This window comes from Dreissena polymorpha, chromosome 14, assembly GCF_020536995.1.
Source record: "Dreissena polymorpha isolate Duluth1 chromosome 14, UMN_Dpol_1.0, whole genome shotgun sequence".
Lineage (NCBI taxonomy): Eukaryota > Metazoa > Mollusca > Bivalvia > Myida > Dreissenidae > Dreissena > Dreissena polymorpha.
Genome location: NC_068368.1, coordinates 74,509,950 through 74,528,814, shown reverse-complemented (window position 1 = coordinate 74,528,814; position 18,865 = coordinate 74,509,950). Strand labels below are relative to the sequence as shown.

Here is an 18,865-nt window from a genome sequence, read left to right as displayed (position 1 = left end):
TATTTCAATAGTCAACAAGAGCTGTCTCCATCGGAAGACATATGCCCCGAAAAACGCTTTTTGAAACCGAAACACAGATTTCGAAACCTAAACGCGGAACCTTAGTTCAAGGTCAATGTCAAAGGGGTCAAATTTATGTGCGTATGGAAAGGCCTTGTCCATATACACATGCACCAAATATGAAGGTAACATCTGAAGCGACATAGAAGTTATGAGCATGTTTCGAGCGGATGATTCAAGGGTCGTAACTCAGAAGTGCCTGCTTGGCTGATTATCGAACTTAACATTGATTTTATTGCCTTACAAATTTTTATGAAGTTTGGTGAAGATCCGATGACAATTGGTGGAGTTATTGAGCGGAAACAAGAAAAAACTCAAGTTTTTATGATTCAAGGGCCGTAACTCAGGAGTGTTAAAGTCAATTTGGCCGATAATCGAACTTGACCTAGATCTTATGACCGTACACATTATCATGAAGTATGGCAAAGATCCTTTGACAATTGATTGAGTTATTGAGTGGAAACGATAAAAAAAAACGCAATTTTTCGATGATTCGAGGGCCGTAACTCAGGAGTGTGTACGTCAATATGGCCGATTATCAAACTACCAGCCATACACATTCAGTAAATCTGCCGGAAAAGTTAAATAATACTTTCAATTTCTAAAGAAATATAATAAAATAGGTTTTCATCTTTTTATATCAAATATAAAAAGACCAAACATGATAACATTTATTGAAATAATGCAATCGGATAATACAATGACCAACAGAAACTTTGCTATGTATGTACATAAAGCATTTAGTCAAAGAAACCTGTATAAATATAAGTATGATTAATTGTATATAATGCATTACATAAATTTGACTTCTCGCTGTCTAGTAAATTCGTCTTTGTTGTTGTTGATGTTATCGTTATAATATAAATCGCGAAACAGATTTTAAATGTTGTAATCCAAACAAAAAAGGTGTCCAAGACCTCTTCATGTATTGATACTTTATTTATGAAATGCAATACTGATCACATGTCATGGCTTTATATATGCTTCTATGTTTTGATAATGTATACTCATGTGCGGTATGTCTATTGTATATATTGAATAAACCATATATCATGTTTGATTAGCTTATGTCAGTATTAGTTTTTAATCTCAAATTCGTCTGACGGGTATCAACACTAAACCCTTTAAGACAATATTAGATATGTCAGTCTTTTGAGTATATAAATCCGTGATAGCCTTTATTGATATAGGTTTGCAAAAATGTGATAAACGAATATTGTATCATTAGGCTCAATATTCGAGTAAAGTAATTCATATAAAGTCAAAGTTCTAAACACATGTAAGGTAGTTAAGACATGATCAAATGTATGTCGAATGTTCTAAATAATGTTTAAAAACATAGATAAGAAATCATGCCACACTATGTATCGCGAGTTATCGATTAAACTCAATACATACATACACACACTCACCCAACGCAGATTATGAATAAAGTAAACAATTCATTAGTGTAACTACTAGTAGTAGTAGTAGCAGTAGTATTAGTATTAGTAGTAGTAGTAGTAGTAGTAGTAGTAGTAGTAGTAGTAGTAGTAGTAGAAGTAGTAGTAGTAGTAGAAGTAGTAGTAGAAGTAGTAGTAGTAGTAGAAGTAGTAGTAGTAGTAGTAGTTGTAGTAGTAGTAGTAGTAGTAGTAGTAGTAGTAGTAGTAGTAGTAGTAGTAGTAGTAGTAGTAGTCGTAGTAGTAGTAGTAGTCGTCGTCGTAGTAGTAGTAGTAGTAGTAGTAGTCGTAGTAGTCGTCGTAGTAGTAGTAGTCGTAGTAGTAGTAGTAGTAGTCGTAGTCGTAGTAGTCGTAGTCGCCGTCGCCGTCGTCGTAGCCGTAGTCGTAGTCGTAGCCGTCGTAGTCGTCGTAGTAGTCGTAGTCGTAGTAGTCGTCTAGTCGTCGTCGTGTGTCGTAGTCGTAGTAGTAGTCGTAGTAGTGGTGGTAGTCGTAGTCGTAGTAGTAGAAGTAGCCGTAGTAGTCGTAGTAGCAGTCCGTCTACGTCGTCTAGTCGTCGTCGTCGTCGTCGTCGTCAGTAGTAGTAGTAATAAGTATGTAGAAGTAGTCAGTAGTAGTAGTAGTAGTAGTAGTAGTAGTACAGCAACAAACAACAAAACATCAGCAGTAGTCAGGAGCCGTAATAGTAGTACTAATAGTAGTTTTGTTCCGTAATCAGAGCCTTGCCTGCTGTGATCAGCTTTATATATGCGTACAAAATATTTACACATGTTGCGCAAATTTGCATTGGCTGACTATCTCGGGATCTCGAGATAGCGAAAATTCTGTCCTCTTTGTGTAATGCACTCTGCCTTTTTTTAATTGTACGCCGCTTTTATTTAGTTTGCACTCCTCTTTTTTTCTATCTCGTGGCCACGACATAGCTAACTCGTAGCCACGAGATAGAAAAAAAGGAGAGGCAATTTAAAAAAAGAGAAGCACCGCTCTTTTTTTAAATTGTACGCCGCTTTGACTTAGTTTTGCACTCCTCTTTTTTCTATCTCGTGGCCCAACATAGCTTACTCGTGACCCAAACTGAAAAGGCTTAACAGCATATAATCGTGACTGTATTGATAGAAAATTAAATTTTAGAAAAGTAGGACGTTTGTCAGCATCTTATTGACAATATAAACTAGAAATGGCGCGGCAGAGGCCGACGCGTATCCCCACGCCGCATTATGTTATATTAAAAGGCAATTTTGGGTGTGCACGGCCTATGTTGGTGGGGCCCCGGGGTCGGTAATGTGGGCATGGATAGTCGAGATAGACCGTGTTGTCAGAAGAGATTTTCAGTATTAATTTGAAGTCAATTTGTGAATAAATAAAGAAGTTATGTTAAAACACAATTTAGGGTTGGTAATGTGGCCATGCATAGTTGAGATTGACCGTATTGTCATAAGAGAAGTTCAGTATCAATTAGAAGTGAATCTGTGTAGAAATGAAGGAGTTATAGTAAAAGGCAATTTTGCGTGGGTGTTGCCTATGTGGGCGGGGCCCTGGGGTGGGTAATGTGGACATGGATGGTCGAGATAGGCCGTGTTGTCATAAGAGATGTTCAGTATGAATTTGAAGTCAATTGGTGAATAAATGAAGAAGTTATGTTAAAACACAATTTTGGGTGGGCGTGGTCTATGTTGGGCGGGGCGCCCCAGGGTTGGTTATGGGGCCATGCATAGTTGAGATTGACCGTATTGTCATAAAAGATGTTCAGTATCAATTTGAAGTAAATCGGTGTAGAAATGAAGAAGTTAATGTTAAATAACCTAAAACAAATGAGTGAAAATCTCTGACCCGGCCCCATCCCAACCACCATAACTTTTGACCCGGGGTAAGATCAAAATTCCAAATAGTGCACTGTCGCACATATGCTCATGGCTACCATGTGTTAAAGTTTCAAGGTTCTAGTGCTAATATTGTAGAAGGAAATGGTGGCCAGGACGAACAGACGGACGGACAGACGGCGGAGATAACCACATAATCTCCCCGCTCCAATTCGGAGCGTTGGGGTAATATATGACAAATAAGAATCAAAGTATTGACAGTACTGGTGTGACGATGCTTTTGAATAGAATGGATATAAAGCATCAATTTAAGTTTATCAACATCACCACCATTGTGTTTGTGGTTACGAAAATTTTGGGTACGAAAACAAATTTGGGTACGAAAATTTTGGGTACGAAAAAATTATGCCAACAAAAAAAATTTGGGTAACTACGAAACAAAATTGGGTACGAAAAAAATTGGGTACTAGGAAAACAATTTGGGTACGAAACAAAATGTGGGTAGGAACAACAAAAATTAGGGTACGAAAAAAAATGGGAAAAAAAATTGGGTAGGAAAGAAATTTGGTTACAAAAAAATATTTGAGCACGAAAAAAATTGGGTACGAACAAAAAATTGGGTACGAACACAATTTGGGTACGAACAAAATTGGGTTCGAAACAAAATTGGGTTCAAAAACAAATTTGTGTGAGAAAAAAATTCCGGTACGAACAAAAAATGGGTACGAAAAAAAATGGGTACGAAAAATTGTGGGTACGAAAACAAATTTGGGGGTACGGGGAAGTAGTACCTGTTGACCTCTCGATAAATTTGAAAGAGGACGGGATCCAAGCTGCCTTTACCTTTATTATTGGCCCTGGAGTGGGTAATGTGCACAAGGATGGTCGAGATAGACCGTGTTGTCATAAGAGATGTTCAGTATTATTTTGAAGTAAATTGGTGAATAAATGAAGAAGTTATGTTCAAACAAAATGTGGGGTGAGCGTGGTCGGCCACTATCTCCACCTACACTATTAGCACTAGAACCTTGAAACTTACACGCATGGTAGCTATGAGCATATGTGCGACGGTGCAATATTTGGATTTTTGATCTGACCCATGGGACAAAAGTTATTATCATGTGCCCAGGGGTCAGATCAAAATTCCAAATAATCTAAAATACTTGCAAGTTCGGACGATGAAGGGGACTACGAATACCGATTTTGCTTTTGTTAATAACATACTGGTCGAGTGCGAAAATCTCAAGGAAACAAACTGATAATATTTGCATACGACTTTCAATTAAATGCAAATGCATAGGAATCGAATTTATATTTTCCTCATCCGAGTTATTTCAATTCCCTGAATTTGTTACCTAGAGTCGACCTTTTAATCGCGCACGTCACCAAAGCAGTCAATTACGCAATTATTGCAAAGCGACGGACAGCAACGGAATATGAGATATCGACGATTTAATATAGCATATATCCTTGCAATTGCTTCAAATGTTCAGAATAATTATTCGCCGGTCACAAATTTAAGTATGCGCGCGCAAACAGAGGCCCGAATTCTCACGGAAGTTGAGAACGGCCATTATAAGATAGTCAAAGAAACCGTTCATCGTGTCCGCACTTGGAGGCATACCAAACTCTGATTCTTTTAAAGCAAGATCGATTAGTGATTATAGTCAGCCGACATGATTTGCAGTTAATTACTTTGCGGAAACAAATACTTTCAAATATCAATCAATGAAAGATGCCATAAACTAATCACCCCTAACTGGTACAAGGCTAAATTAGACCTTCAAAATGCACATCGCAGCGATAAAATTATCCCTCTTCAGGGGTTTTTCAGCACTGTCTACGCCTCCGAAAAAAAGAGGCACTCCCAAAGCAAGCGGACCCGATCCCAAACCGAAATTATAAAAAAAATCCAAATTTCCAAATAAACAAACAAAAAAATTTTTTTTTTAAGAATGAACTGTCTTATAACTTGTGTGACTAACCAGTGTTTGTTTTGGTCAAAAATATCTCCTATAAGGTTTTCACTGTTCAGTTCTAATCTCAGCGTGTAACTGTAACTGAAAAACAAAACTGCAGTACTTGAATAAACGTTGAACATGCCCAATATTGCATCTGTTTATATAAAGAAGACAAAATAACAAATAAAAACAAAATTATTTGTTAAACTAGTGAAATATTTAAGCATGATATATTCATTATTTTTTCCCAAATGAGCCGTTTCATCGAAGCAAAAATTCCCAAAATGACCAATTTTGTCGATAAAAAATTCCCAATTTGGTCAGACTCCTTTTCCCAAAATAGGCAGAAAAACCCCTGCTCTTAAACTTAGGCCACAGGTTTTAAATTGAGTTTTGCAAAACATAACGAGAGCGCCGATCTTGAAAGTATAGTTGCAAGATACAGGGAAGTTGCTGCTGAAGTAAATTTAAGGTCAAAATATACTAAATAGTTTCCTTATATGTTTCGATGTAAAAGCGACAACTTTGAGCGAAAATAAATACAACATTTTGCATATAGAGACCCCCATAACCATACCTTTTCTTGACGGGCATTCTTAGCTGAATCGATTTAAGCAATAAAAAAAGATATGTCATGTTCAAACCAAAAAAGAATTCGACTCAAATCAAAATCGACTTTTTTTGCACCTTTTTTTCGGCCGTTTTCTAGTGGATTGTAACCTTTTGCAGTGCCATTTTTTTTACTTTGATCTCCAACTGTATCCTATTTCAGGGATTTAGTAGTGAACACCTATGCTTACCCTATCAATATCTCCAAACGATAAAACCAGAACAACAGTCTAAAGTGTATAACATGCCTTCGAGGAAAATATGATGATTTGTTTAGAGAGTACAGCCCTTCATGACTCAATTATTTCGTATATTGTAACCTTAACGATTTTTTTACATCACGAGTCGTCCCCCTTGTTTTGCAACCAAAATGTTCTATTTTTAGAAACGGGAATTCCAAATAGTGACGAATGTGAATGGTTACAAAATGACATAACTATGAAAATAAATACGTAGAATTACATTATTTCACGCATACCATTATGCAACCATCCGTTTTCTTTTCCGACTTGATACATTTACAGCTTTCCATTTAATATTTTACAGACACAACACTTGTCCAGAATTCGCGCGAATCCATTAAATCCGATGCCACATTTAAACCGTTAGCTCTACTCGTAACGTTAATTTCTGGCTCAAAGTAAATCATTTTAACTTCAATTAACACATCTCTATTACTTTCAAACTCTACTTCATCAAATCCATAGAAAGGCAGGTCAGAATCCATGTCATAAATCAGAAAACATTCATCGTACTCCGCCATTTTTTACACATTTTCAAAGAATAAAATAGCTTTATGCCCCACTTCCTGCTGAGAATATGTTAATTTCTATTTATAATTAACCGATGAAATGTTACATATCCTTAAACCAGGGCCTTATGAATTCAGTTATGTAAACATTTGACCTCTCCCAGAACAGTAAACAAAGGAAATAGAAATTAGGAATGAGGTCACTATAAACAAGAACAGAATTGTTTTACGAACGAAATTTGTTTTAGTTTCTTAGAAGGTTTTTTCACGTAAAACGGTCTTAGAAAAATTCACTAAAAACGGTGTCAGCAATATTCTTGAAAGAAAACGTTAGAAAAACGTTTCAAAAAAAAAATTGTAAGAATTACCATATACTATATTAAATAGATATTTCGTCTGATATTTGATCAGGTAAGGCTTCATACTGGTCAACCGTTCCATGTCGGTTTTCAAAATGTAGTTTATACCTTAATGCTAAAAACCTTCACGTACATGGTAGATACGAAACTTCCCTTCGATGCAAAACTGTCCCCTTATATTTTTAAAACACTGACCCAAGCTGTTCGATTGATTATGGAAAAAAGAGGATACACAGATATTACTGTGTACTTAGATGACTTTTATTAGTAACCTACCCATTCGACAATTGAGAGCACTTCATGAAATTATGAATCTAGTCCGCGAATAAAAGTTTCAAATCAACTACAATAAAGTGGGAGGACCGTGTCAGAAGCTGACATTCATTGGACTTGTTTTAAATTCCATTACAATGACTATAACGGTACCGGACCAAAAAATATCACTGAAATATAAACGCTTCTCCAAAATACACGCCACGCCAGGAAATTACAAAAAGACGGATTCAACAACTTATCGGCAAATTAATTTGGATAACACAATGTGTTGGCAGTGGTCGGTTTAATACGGAATCCGGATAGTGCCATCTATAATATCGCACTTCTTTCATCAAGGGCGACACTAGACACACACAGCGATACTTGATATTTTCTTGACAGTCGCGGCGACGCACGATATATTTAACACGATATATCACCCTTGTGTAGGTAGCCAAAAAGGCGATATATCGTGTTAAATATATCGTGCGTCGCCGCGACTGTCAAGAAAAATATCAAATATCGCCGCGACTGTCAATAAAAATATCGTGCGTCGCCGCGACTGTCAAGAAAAAAATCAAGTATCGTTTCGTGTGTCTAGTGTCGCGTTCAAAGGGCGACACTAGACACACGAAGCAATACACGATATTTTGCGCGATAGTCGCGGCGACGCACGCTATATGCTAAAAACCTTCACGTACATGGTAGATACGAAACTTCCCTTCGAAGCAAAACTGTCCCCTTATATATTTAAAACACTGACCCAAGCTGTTCGATTGATTATGGAAAAAAGATGATTCACAGATATCACTGTGTACTTAGATGACTTTTATTAGTAACCTACCCATTCGACAATTGAGAGTACTTCATGAAATTATGAATCTAGTCCGTGAATAAAAGTTTCAAATCAACTACAATAAAGTGGAAGGACCGTGTCAGAAGCTGACATTCATTGGACTTGTTTTAAATTCCATTACAATGACTATAACGGTACCGGACCAAAAAATATCACTGAAATATAAACGCTTCTCCAAAATACACGCCACGCCAGGAAATTACAAAAAGACGGATTCAACAACTTATCGTCAAATTAATTTGGATAACACAATGTGTTGGCAGCGGTCGGTTTAATACGGAATCCGGATAGTGCCATCTATAATATCGCACTTCTTTCATCAAGGGCGACACTAGACACAGACAGCGATACTTGATATTTTTCTTGACAGTCGCGGCGACGCACGATATATTTAACACGATATATCACCCTTGTGTAGGTAGCCAAAAAGGCGATATATCGTGTTAAATATATCGTGCGTCGCCGCGACTGTCAAGAAAATTATCAAGTATCGCCGCGACTGTCAATAAAAATATCGTGCGTCGCCGCGACTGTCAAGAAAAATATCAAGTATCGCTTCGTGTGTCTAGTGTCGCGTTCAAAGGACGCCACTAGACACACCAAGCAATACACGATATTTTGCGCGATAGTCGCGGCAACGCACGCAATTTTATTTTTCAAATATCGTCCATATTATCTGAATCTCGTGTATCGCGGTCTGATTTCAAACCGCGACACTAGCTAGACACACGAAGCGATGCTCGATAGTTTTCTTAACAGTCGCGGCGACGCACGTTATTTGTACTGTTCATATATCGCTGTAATAATATCGCCTGTCCACTGTCAGGTTTTTTAAACGGTGTTACGGTAATTTTTACCAATTATTATTATTATTGCTGCCATCGACACACTTATAAAAGATTATTCTAGCATTAGTACCGAGTACAGATTAATTTATTTTCAAAATGATTTTGATATACATTGACAAGGACATATGTTTAAAATTCAGAAATTTTAACAATGGAGTAAAATTTATATCAATTTGAAGATAATATATCATTATAATCTGTATCACTTCCAAAATGGATTCCAGATTTATAAATAACGTTTAACTTCAAGTAATACATTAATATTAAACAAGAAGATTTCTGTTCAGTTCTTTTTCATGTGTAATCATCATATATGGGTTATCCAGATTATTGACGAGCAACATTAATGTCCAGTCTATTGATACATTAATTAGACGGTATTTGTGTTGCTGGTATTGTTTTACCTTTTAAATACCTTTTATGATGCTTTACCAAATAAATTATCGGCATAAATAGAACTGCATACAGTGCAAACAACAATTGTATAATATTCATATTGGCGAACAAAAACGTTTTTAAAGGGCGAAAAACGTGTGTTTCATATTGCTTACCAGGGTTCCAGATTTAATATAACTGTTACTTTTGTGCATGTCAAATATGATTGAAACAAAAGCACGTAATGCACTTTCAACCATAGAATCGAACAACTAATAACTTAACCTTGGGAACTCAGTCTTATAACCAAACTTGTTACTCCAAGCGATTTTCCTATCATCAAAAATACGTTTATATAAAATATTTAAGTAATAATAAATATTTATTTATGTCCCGATTGAAGTATAAGAAGCGAATAGCTTGCTATATCAATCATATACATTTTAACTGCTGATCAGAAATAAACATTAATATAAAATAATATTATATCAAAAGATATATTATATACGGCATGATGCACATGCTTGATGAAGTGAAAATATCCCCTTTTTGTCTCCCCTGATTTTTTTGAAAACCTGACAATGGACAGGTGATATTATTACAGCGATATTTTAACAGTACACATATCATGCGTCGCCGCGACTGTCAAGAAAATATCGAGTATCGCATCGTGTGTCTTAAGTAGCGGTCTGAAATTAGACCGCGATACACGAGATTCGGATAGTGTGGGCGATATTTGAAAAATAAAATATCGCGCGTCTCCGCGACTGTCGCGCAAAATATCGTGTATCGCTTCGTGTGTCTAGTGTCACCCTTGATCATGTGGATTTAATGACCATATTTAGACACCGTTCTACGATGAAAACTAATATGTCAAGAAATACATTGTCAAATGTTCGTGCAATAATGGGTACAATACGCACATATATGCAGATTGTACTACGTATTATTCCTGTAATGACTTTATTTCTCTACGTGAGATAAATGCACAATAACGTGACAGGGATTTGTCAATTTTTCCGGGGATGCAGCCTACTTTCCTTGAAAAGTATTGCCTATCCATACAGCCTGCACACTTAAATATTTTCAAAGACCTATAGAATATATGTATAGTATAGGTCTTTCATATTTTGACCCCCCCCCCCCCCTACACTTATTCTTTGGACGCAATAAACATAGTTAAACACATCTCTTACTTTATAAATTCATTTGGTTTTACGTATTTATATAATAATTATTTATTCATACACACGTGGTTCTTGCTGCATAATGGGTTATATTATACGCGATGAAAAAAAAAACGGAAACGATATGCGTTTATAAAAAAGGTCCGATTAACAAATTGTTTTCTTTAATTTGTTCAAGGATTGTATAATCATTCGTTTTGTTTAAAATAGCATAGACTATCATAATAACAGAAGCGCAATTAAAGTACTTACACACGCAATCAAAAGACAAAAATATCACTGCAATTAAAAGTACGTTTTAAACCCATGCAAACAATATAATGAAAACAATCTATACCTGTATATACCTGTTATTAATCCTACGAATATAACAAGCGACGCCTTTTTCTTCCAGGTAGACAAACAAATGTTCCGTATTGTTCGCACAATTGCCTGTTTTTAAATGAGACGATCTATTTCGAAAGACCAGTGTTATAGACCTGGCGAATGACTAATTATAGATTGGCCAGGTATTTTTCGAACTACGTCATTACAATGTTTTGTTACTTTAAATAGACTAATCGTCAGCAACGCGACAGGGAGTGTCAAATCCTAAGTGGCTGTAATACTAGACATTTCGTGCTTTTTTTTAACAACACACACACATTAAAGTCTTAAATAATCTCACCTGACTAAATTGCTCAACATGATTAACTTGCCGGGTTCGAACCTGGGTCACGTGCGTCGAAAACCAAGGTCATCAGGTCAAGTATTAGAAAAACGTTATTAACTCACTAGATTCCACATTTATGCATAAATCTTTATGAAACTTTATCATGAGTTTATCTTGTCAATATCAAGGCCGAGTTTGAAACTGGGCCACATGCGCCCAAAAGTCTAAGCATACAAAAACTAGGTCGCCATGTCAATTTTAAGAAAAAATCACTACTGCAGTTTCCACATAAATGTATGACTCAATCTTGATAAATCTTGGTCAGACGCTTTATTTTGCAAATAGCAAGCGCAACTTTAAATATTGGCCTCGTGCGTTTAAAAACTAGAGCATCGAGACAAATGAATCTAAGATATGCCTTGTTGCAAGTCTAGAGGCCTCATTTATAGCTTAAGCTTTAAAGGGGCCTTTGCACGTTTTAGTAAATTGACAAAATAAAAAAAAGTTGTTTAGATTCGCAAATTTTCGTTTTAGTTATGATTTTTGTGAGAAAACAGTTATACTGAACATTTACCATGCTCTAAAATAGCCGTTATATGCATCTTTTGACGATTTAAAAACTTGAAAATTATAAAGCGTTACAATGCGAAACGATCGAATAATTTGGAGAAATTTGTTGTTGTCGTTATATTTTGTGAAACTACGATGATTGCTTATATAAAGTATAAAATACACCCGCCATTGCATGAGCACGGATGGCCGACTGGTCTAAGGGGTAGGCTTTTTACTCCAGGACTTCCTGTTGAGGGTTCCTTTTTAAAATTGTATTCTTGTTTTTTTTACTGGAACGTTTTAGATTGAATGTTTACATTAATGAATATAAAGCATTTAATGACAAACTTCAATATATGCCAAACTCTGTGAAAAGGCCCCTTTAATAAACTTGGTCGGAATGTTAATCTGGGAAATATATAGACCGTATCAAAATATGAGTCATCAGTGGCGTAGCCAGACCCAATTTTTAGCCGAGGCAGTATCTTAGGTCATTCTAGGGGGATCCGGGGGCATGCCCCCCCCCCCCCTCCGGAATTTTTTTATACATATAATGTCTTTGGTGCGTGTTAAAGGCCATTTAAACCATATTTTATACCTAAATTATCGTAATCGTGGACGCCACATATGACAGTTAAAGTAACTATCACGCTCACCAATATATACGGCTACTGTATTATGCTATATAAAAACATTCGACAACAAGTAGTACCATACGATGGTTAATTACAATAGGAAGACCCTAAAAACAAGTAACATTGATGTAAAAACGTTATATTACAAGTATTCGTCAAGTTTTAAGCCTCTAAATATCTAAATATCGTTCCACGATGTAATCTACTTTCGCTTTCGAGTCAGGATCGGATTCATTCGGGTTGCGTTCATTTGCATAATTTATACAAGCCATTTTCGCATTCGATAAGTTCCAGTTACCCAGAAGTCATTTTGATTTCACAGAATGATTATTCATGAGAGTTACGTCATGCTTCCGACTCTTACCGTATCCAATCTCGTGTTCGCCCGTAAATGTTCAGATATTTCACGGGAGATATAAATGGAATTATTTGTGGCCACAAAAAATAAAAACGAGCATTTTGTATCTCGTTATATCAATTCTACCAGACAACATCTAACGTTGAAATTTTGCATTTTGCTAAAAGGAACATTGATTTTTGTATGGGTTAGCTTTATTTAACGAAATATTCGATATTTTTTAGCGTGATTGTTACTTTAAGTATCAATAAAGTTAACAAAAAATTTGCTACAAGTTTATTGTCAATTTTAGAATCTGTTACCATAAACGGTGTTTGAACTGACAATGATGTAACAACCTAAACTACAGAAAAAATGTTCATATATTCATTTAAAGCGAGATTATACGATTTTTATATGTGTTAAATTGTAATGTATTGATAAAATATGTTACAATAACACAACATATGCAAGAAAAATTATACATTAACTACGAATTTCATAAAATGCATCAAAGACAAATAAGCGCCCCGAGCCGATTGTGACGAACATATTTTCCTACAATAACCGAAGCATTCAACTTTTTATTAGGACCAGAGTTAGTGTTCGTGTGTCGTATGAATACATGTATATATCGTTGCAACTAAGTTTAGATTCAAATCGTACATACATGATATACATGCTGGCGATTTCGACTTTACAGCCGTTTTTTTTATTTCAGAATTAAATATCTGGCTTATTTCGCATTTTCGACACATGTTCTTCTGATCTTTTATTTTATTTTATATTGAAATATATATAAATAATCAGTTTTTTACACATTTTATATAAATTCATTAATATTTGACAAAATCGTATATACTCGCTTTAAAGTCAAATAGAAAAAGAAAAAAATGAGACGCAGCTCTCTCGTACAAGCCATAATATGTATATGGATAATATAAAGTGCTTTATATATTTATTTTTGAAATACCAAAATAATATATATCTACCTTTTAATATGAAGAAAACAGTTCTATGAAACATTTTAGCGAATAATATTTCATGAATTGTGAAAAACTTTGTCACTGTCTAAACATGTTTTATTATTCTTCAACTATTAAATATCAATTTTATTGAACGCTAATTCAACTCTTTATTCTTTGACACAAATTTTCCTTTTTTCGGCATAGCTGTTTAACGTCACTTTTGACCTTAGATGACCTTCATTAATGATATATCCGAAATGAATAAACCCGAATTGTTCATTGGCGAATAATACAAAAATCACCGTAAACATTGGTAGTCTGGTTCCCAGACTAAACATTGGATGCATATCATTTGAACTGAAAATGAAATATGATACAATGTATATTGTAAATTACATGTAAATTACAATAAATTAAAAACTGTCACGATACAAAACATCCTCTAAACATTACATCGAAACGTTTCTCCTTAGTTTACGAAGCAGTATAGCATTAATCACATGTCTGTACAATTAAAAGAATCTATTGTTTACATGCCGTAGCGGCCACACTAAACACTACAAAAACAGGCTAATTTGCACTTTACCGGTACGCAGTTGTTTACAACTATCGACAAAGCGGGGGTTTGGGGCGGTAGCCCGCGATACTAAGGAAATATATAGGTGTTGAAAATATATATGTTTTGATTTATTATAATCCATATTTGCGTTTATTAGTGTAAATATGTTTCTTTGTACTTTGTTTTATTCATTTTTTATATAAAGTTTTGTTTTTCTGCAAAAAAATCATATCACTATGATGCTTGCAATATTGAGTCTTTTATGTTTACATTCTACTAACATCAGTACACATTATAACATATTGGCCCCGTTTCATAAACAATTCTTAAGTTTTTCGTAAGAATTCTGCGATTTTTACGTACGGACGTTCTTACGCCAATTCCTACGAACGTTTCATAAACGCGTTCGCAGACTTAAGAATTCTTACGAATCTTACTAACGTAAAACCAGTCTGCGCTCTTTAATTGAAGGTTTTAAAAGACGTAAAACTAACATTTGGCGCCATCTGTCAGATTATAATAAACACTACGAGAACTAGTAGTTTTATTTTTCTCTTTTAAAATAAATAAATGTGAAGTCGTCAGCAGAAATGCTTTCAAATGAGGTCGACGTTTTATGACGCTAAACGTGTTTTTGTGTGACGTTAAATAACTGCACTTGATTATTTGAAATTCATTCAGGTGAACTGAAACATATATAACTTGTGATCTTGGTAACTAGTTCAGACGAAAAAGGCACTTACCCCTCGCGAAGTTATCGCTTATAATGTAAACAACGTTTTTAAAGTTTGTTGAGTGTAACAATTGCTTTGTTGTTGAAATTGAAATACTCATTGGGGTTAAACGAGCGTAGAGTAACAATACGATGTTGAAATTTACTGTCAAAGTTGGATAGATTTGCGCTGATTAACAATGGAACAAACTGCTATTGATTGACATGGAGGATTTCTAAATTAAGGAGTTGATATTCCGCATCAGGTAAGATGACGAATCTACATGACACCATGGTAAAAATCGCCTTTGCTAAAGGGACTTGTTCACAAAGTTTGGCATGTTTTGAAGGTAGTCATGAAATGCTTTTAATTGATAAATGTAAACATCGGAACTAAATAGTTCCAGTCCAGTATAAACCAATGATAAAATTAAAGAAAGAAAAAAATGTAATCCACACCAGGGCTTGAACCACTGACACCTGGAGTAAAAGTCTAGCACCAACCACTTGGCTGTCCGTACTGATATAGTACGCTCAGGTGTACTATTTATACTTTATGTAAGCAATCTTTGTAATGTAACAAATTATAGCTCAAATATAAAAACAAGAATAAAAGTAGAAAAAGAAAACAAACAGAAAAAAAAGTTTACCACACCGGGGCTCGAACCACTGACCCATGTAGTAAAAGCCAAGCGCCGAAACCGCTCAGCAATCCGTCTTCACATGTGGGTTTGTGTAATTCAGAGTTCATGTTCTGGTCGTCATTGAGTCTTTACAACTACATTATGTGCGGACCTAACAAACCGTCTTCACATGGGTTGACATTTATTTTATACTTTGTAAAACCATCCGCGTGTTGTTACAAAATATAACGATCACACAAGAAATCAAAAATTTAAAATCGTTTCGCGTATGAGATGCTTTATAATTTTATCAATTTCTAACGATGATTTTTAGTAAACGAAAGTGTATTTTCAGTAAAAGTCTGCGGCATTAGTGTTATTTCGCACACTGATGTATATTGTTCATTTCTTTCTTAAATCTGTGACAACAAGTTGAAACATTCTCATTTTGATAGAGTGTGAACAAGTCCCTTTAACATTGACAGCAAATGTTTTGTTTTGGAAGTTAAATTAATACTGGCTAAATTTGCAGGTGTGTTATTGTTTTAAATTGAGATGGTATGGCATTAAAGGTTTAATACTTACTTTGTTTATATGTCAGATTGTAATATTATTAAAGATATGTGTAAGTTTGAGCTATTTTTGTCAAAACTTACATGTAACATGAATAAAAAAAGTCATTTACGTCTATTAAACTTTTAAGTAATGTTTAAATTTCTATTTATTATTTAACAGTCCCTTCTGTTGAGATAAGACTAAACAATTGACAAAATCCTCTTAAGATAAGCTGTTATTTACTTTGTGTGTTGTAATTTGGACAATAATAAATTAAATTCAATAAAAGTATAATTCTGCTTTGGTAAGACATATTTTCTGATTTAAAAAATATTTTGTAAAAAGTAAGATTTTTATGTTTCATATGTCGGGTAAATATACTACAATCCTGCTAAAAAAATGAAATTCTATCTAATTATGTGAGTTAAACAGTATTATTTTTTTCATAAAATCATGCATGTCAGTCATTTTTTGTAATTTAATACCGTGTTTAAATTTAATTATGGATATTTGTTATTAAAGAAGTTTGTGTTTTAGGTGAACAGATACTTCATGAATTATATGAATCACCAGGGAAAGGACCCAACTACTTGCACAGATGCATCCTGGCGGGTGAAAGAAGGGATGATCACTTTGGCAACAGATTGTTCAACTGCTTGTAAGAACTTATGTTTTGCATATAGTGACTGTTATAATTCTTACTCCATTAAATGATTCTTTGTAACTTTGGTTTTACTAAAACATATGCATCGGAACACTACAAAAGTAAAAAAAAAAAAAAAGTTTAAATGTTAAGTTAATTTTATTGACAAGTTTAAATTAAGAATTCCGATGTGAAGGGAATCCATTTGAGATAAAGATTTCATAACATATCTTAATGATTAAAGAAACTTGTACATGCTAAAGTTTGGTGTATCCTGATGATTACCAGCCATAAGAGTTTCAACCATGACTGTCAGTTTTGTGTTATTCCAAATTATTTTAAGATTCATAAGTAGGATTACATTTTTGATTTTTTTGCACTGGTACTTTTTTATGTTCAATTTTTATTTACAGAAATGTTGATGTGGACTCAGTCAAAGAATTTACTGTAACTGTGTATGTCTCTTCACTATGTGGACATAAAGTGCTACAGCTGGTTGGAGATTAAGATCACAATGTACTGTTTTAATGGAGAACATCTGTGAATATTTATTCTAACAATGGAAATTCAAACCTGAATTATTATAATTAGAAAACATTTTCATGTACATGCTGGAATTTTATTTGAAGTGTAAAACTAAAATAATTTAAAATTATTTTTAAACACAAACACAGTTTTATTATAGAAATAATTGTATAAACTTAAGAGAAATCAGTGTTTAAGTGATGCATTTTATTTAGTGTTTTACCTATTTAACACCTTAACTATGTTTTTTTATGTTGAATGTAATGGTAATAAAAAAAAACATAAGCTGCCATCCAAAGGGTTTTAACCTTAAAGGGAATTGTTCACAGATTCAGGCATTTTTTTAAAGTATGTCAGTAGAAGCCTTAAATTGCTAGATTTTAACCTCAAAATAGAATTTTAGAAGAGATAAAAACACCAGAAAAATATTGGTATCCATGGGGGTCCTTAAATTATTTAACCTATAACACTCGGCCATCTTGAATTTTATATTTAAGCATTCATTTTATACTTGATATATGTGACCCATGTGAAATAACAAAATTTAACAGAAAAAACAGAATCATTAAAAATTATCCAATCATCACCCTGTTTAATTGTATCCATTACACATGATGAATACTCATAAAAAAGCTGTATTTTCAGTTTGAGTCTACATCATTAGTGGCATTTTGCTCCCTGATTTACAGTACATGTATTCTTTTTTATTTTGTATCTGTTCCTTAAATTTGGAAAATGGTCAGTTTTACTATCTGTGCACAATTCCTTTTGATCTTTATTCTTAGTTTTGTGATCAATGGAATGCCTAATACCATTTCAATAGTAAATGAGATTACGGGTAAGTACTTGTTAAACAATAAGGCCGTACAACGTGCAAAGCCCTTCTTTATTGTATCTCAAATTGTGAAAAGCAATTCTGAGATTTTTATGTTTTCTAACATTTAATTACTTTTTTGAGTTACTTATTATAAGTAAATGTAATTTTTGTAAGATTAAAATGCATTGACTTGTTCAAATAAAAATAATAACATATGAAAATATACAATTTTGTGTTGTGTAGTACATTTGCTTCCATGGCAACCAATTTATTTAAATGATACCATTGTTATTTTTCTACATTTTGAACACCAAATTAACTCAAAATAGTCACATGGATGTACTTTTCAATTATGCCATAAATTATAAAACAATATAAATACACTAGTCATAATTAAAGAGATTGTTGTTTTTTAAACTGAATTTAGTAGGTTTTTTTTTGAAAATAATAACCATTTCCAAAAATATTTCAGTTGGATGTTGGTAAAGCAATCTATGCATGTTAACTAAAGGTCTATTTTTATAGGGAACAAAACATATATTTACCTTCTTTAAGATACTTGCAGACCAGTTGGCAAAAAAAGTTGATCTGAATCAAACACATCGTTCATCGAACATTGAAAATTATCACCGAAAATCAAAAAAGTTTGTTTCCGCTTGGATATCAACTAATAACTAAAAATCTATTATTGTTGTTCATTTGAAACATGATTTTGAAGCCTTTATAAATATGGTAAAAAGATGTTTAGTTGTGATATCATAATTTGGATT

The 18,865-nt window shown here is 34.0% G+C and overlaps 1 long non-coding RNA gene across 1 annotated transcript; it reads left to right on the top strand.

Annotated features, from left to right (window-relative positions):
• The first annotated feature begins 14,814 nt into the window (after positions 1-14,814).
• LOC127857059 (uncharacterized) lies at positions 14,815-18,436 on the top strand. The gene is made up of 3 exons (XR_008038298.1): positions 14,815-15,198; positions 16,648-16,768; positions 17,167-18,436. It is a non-coding gene; the product is annotated as an uncharacterized LOC127857059 (long non-coding RNA).
• The last annotated feature ends 429 nt before the right edge of the window (positions 18,437-18,865 follow it).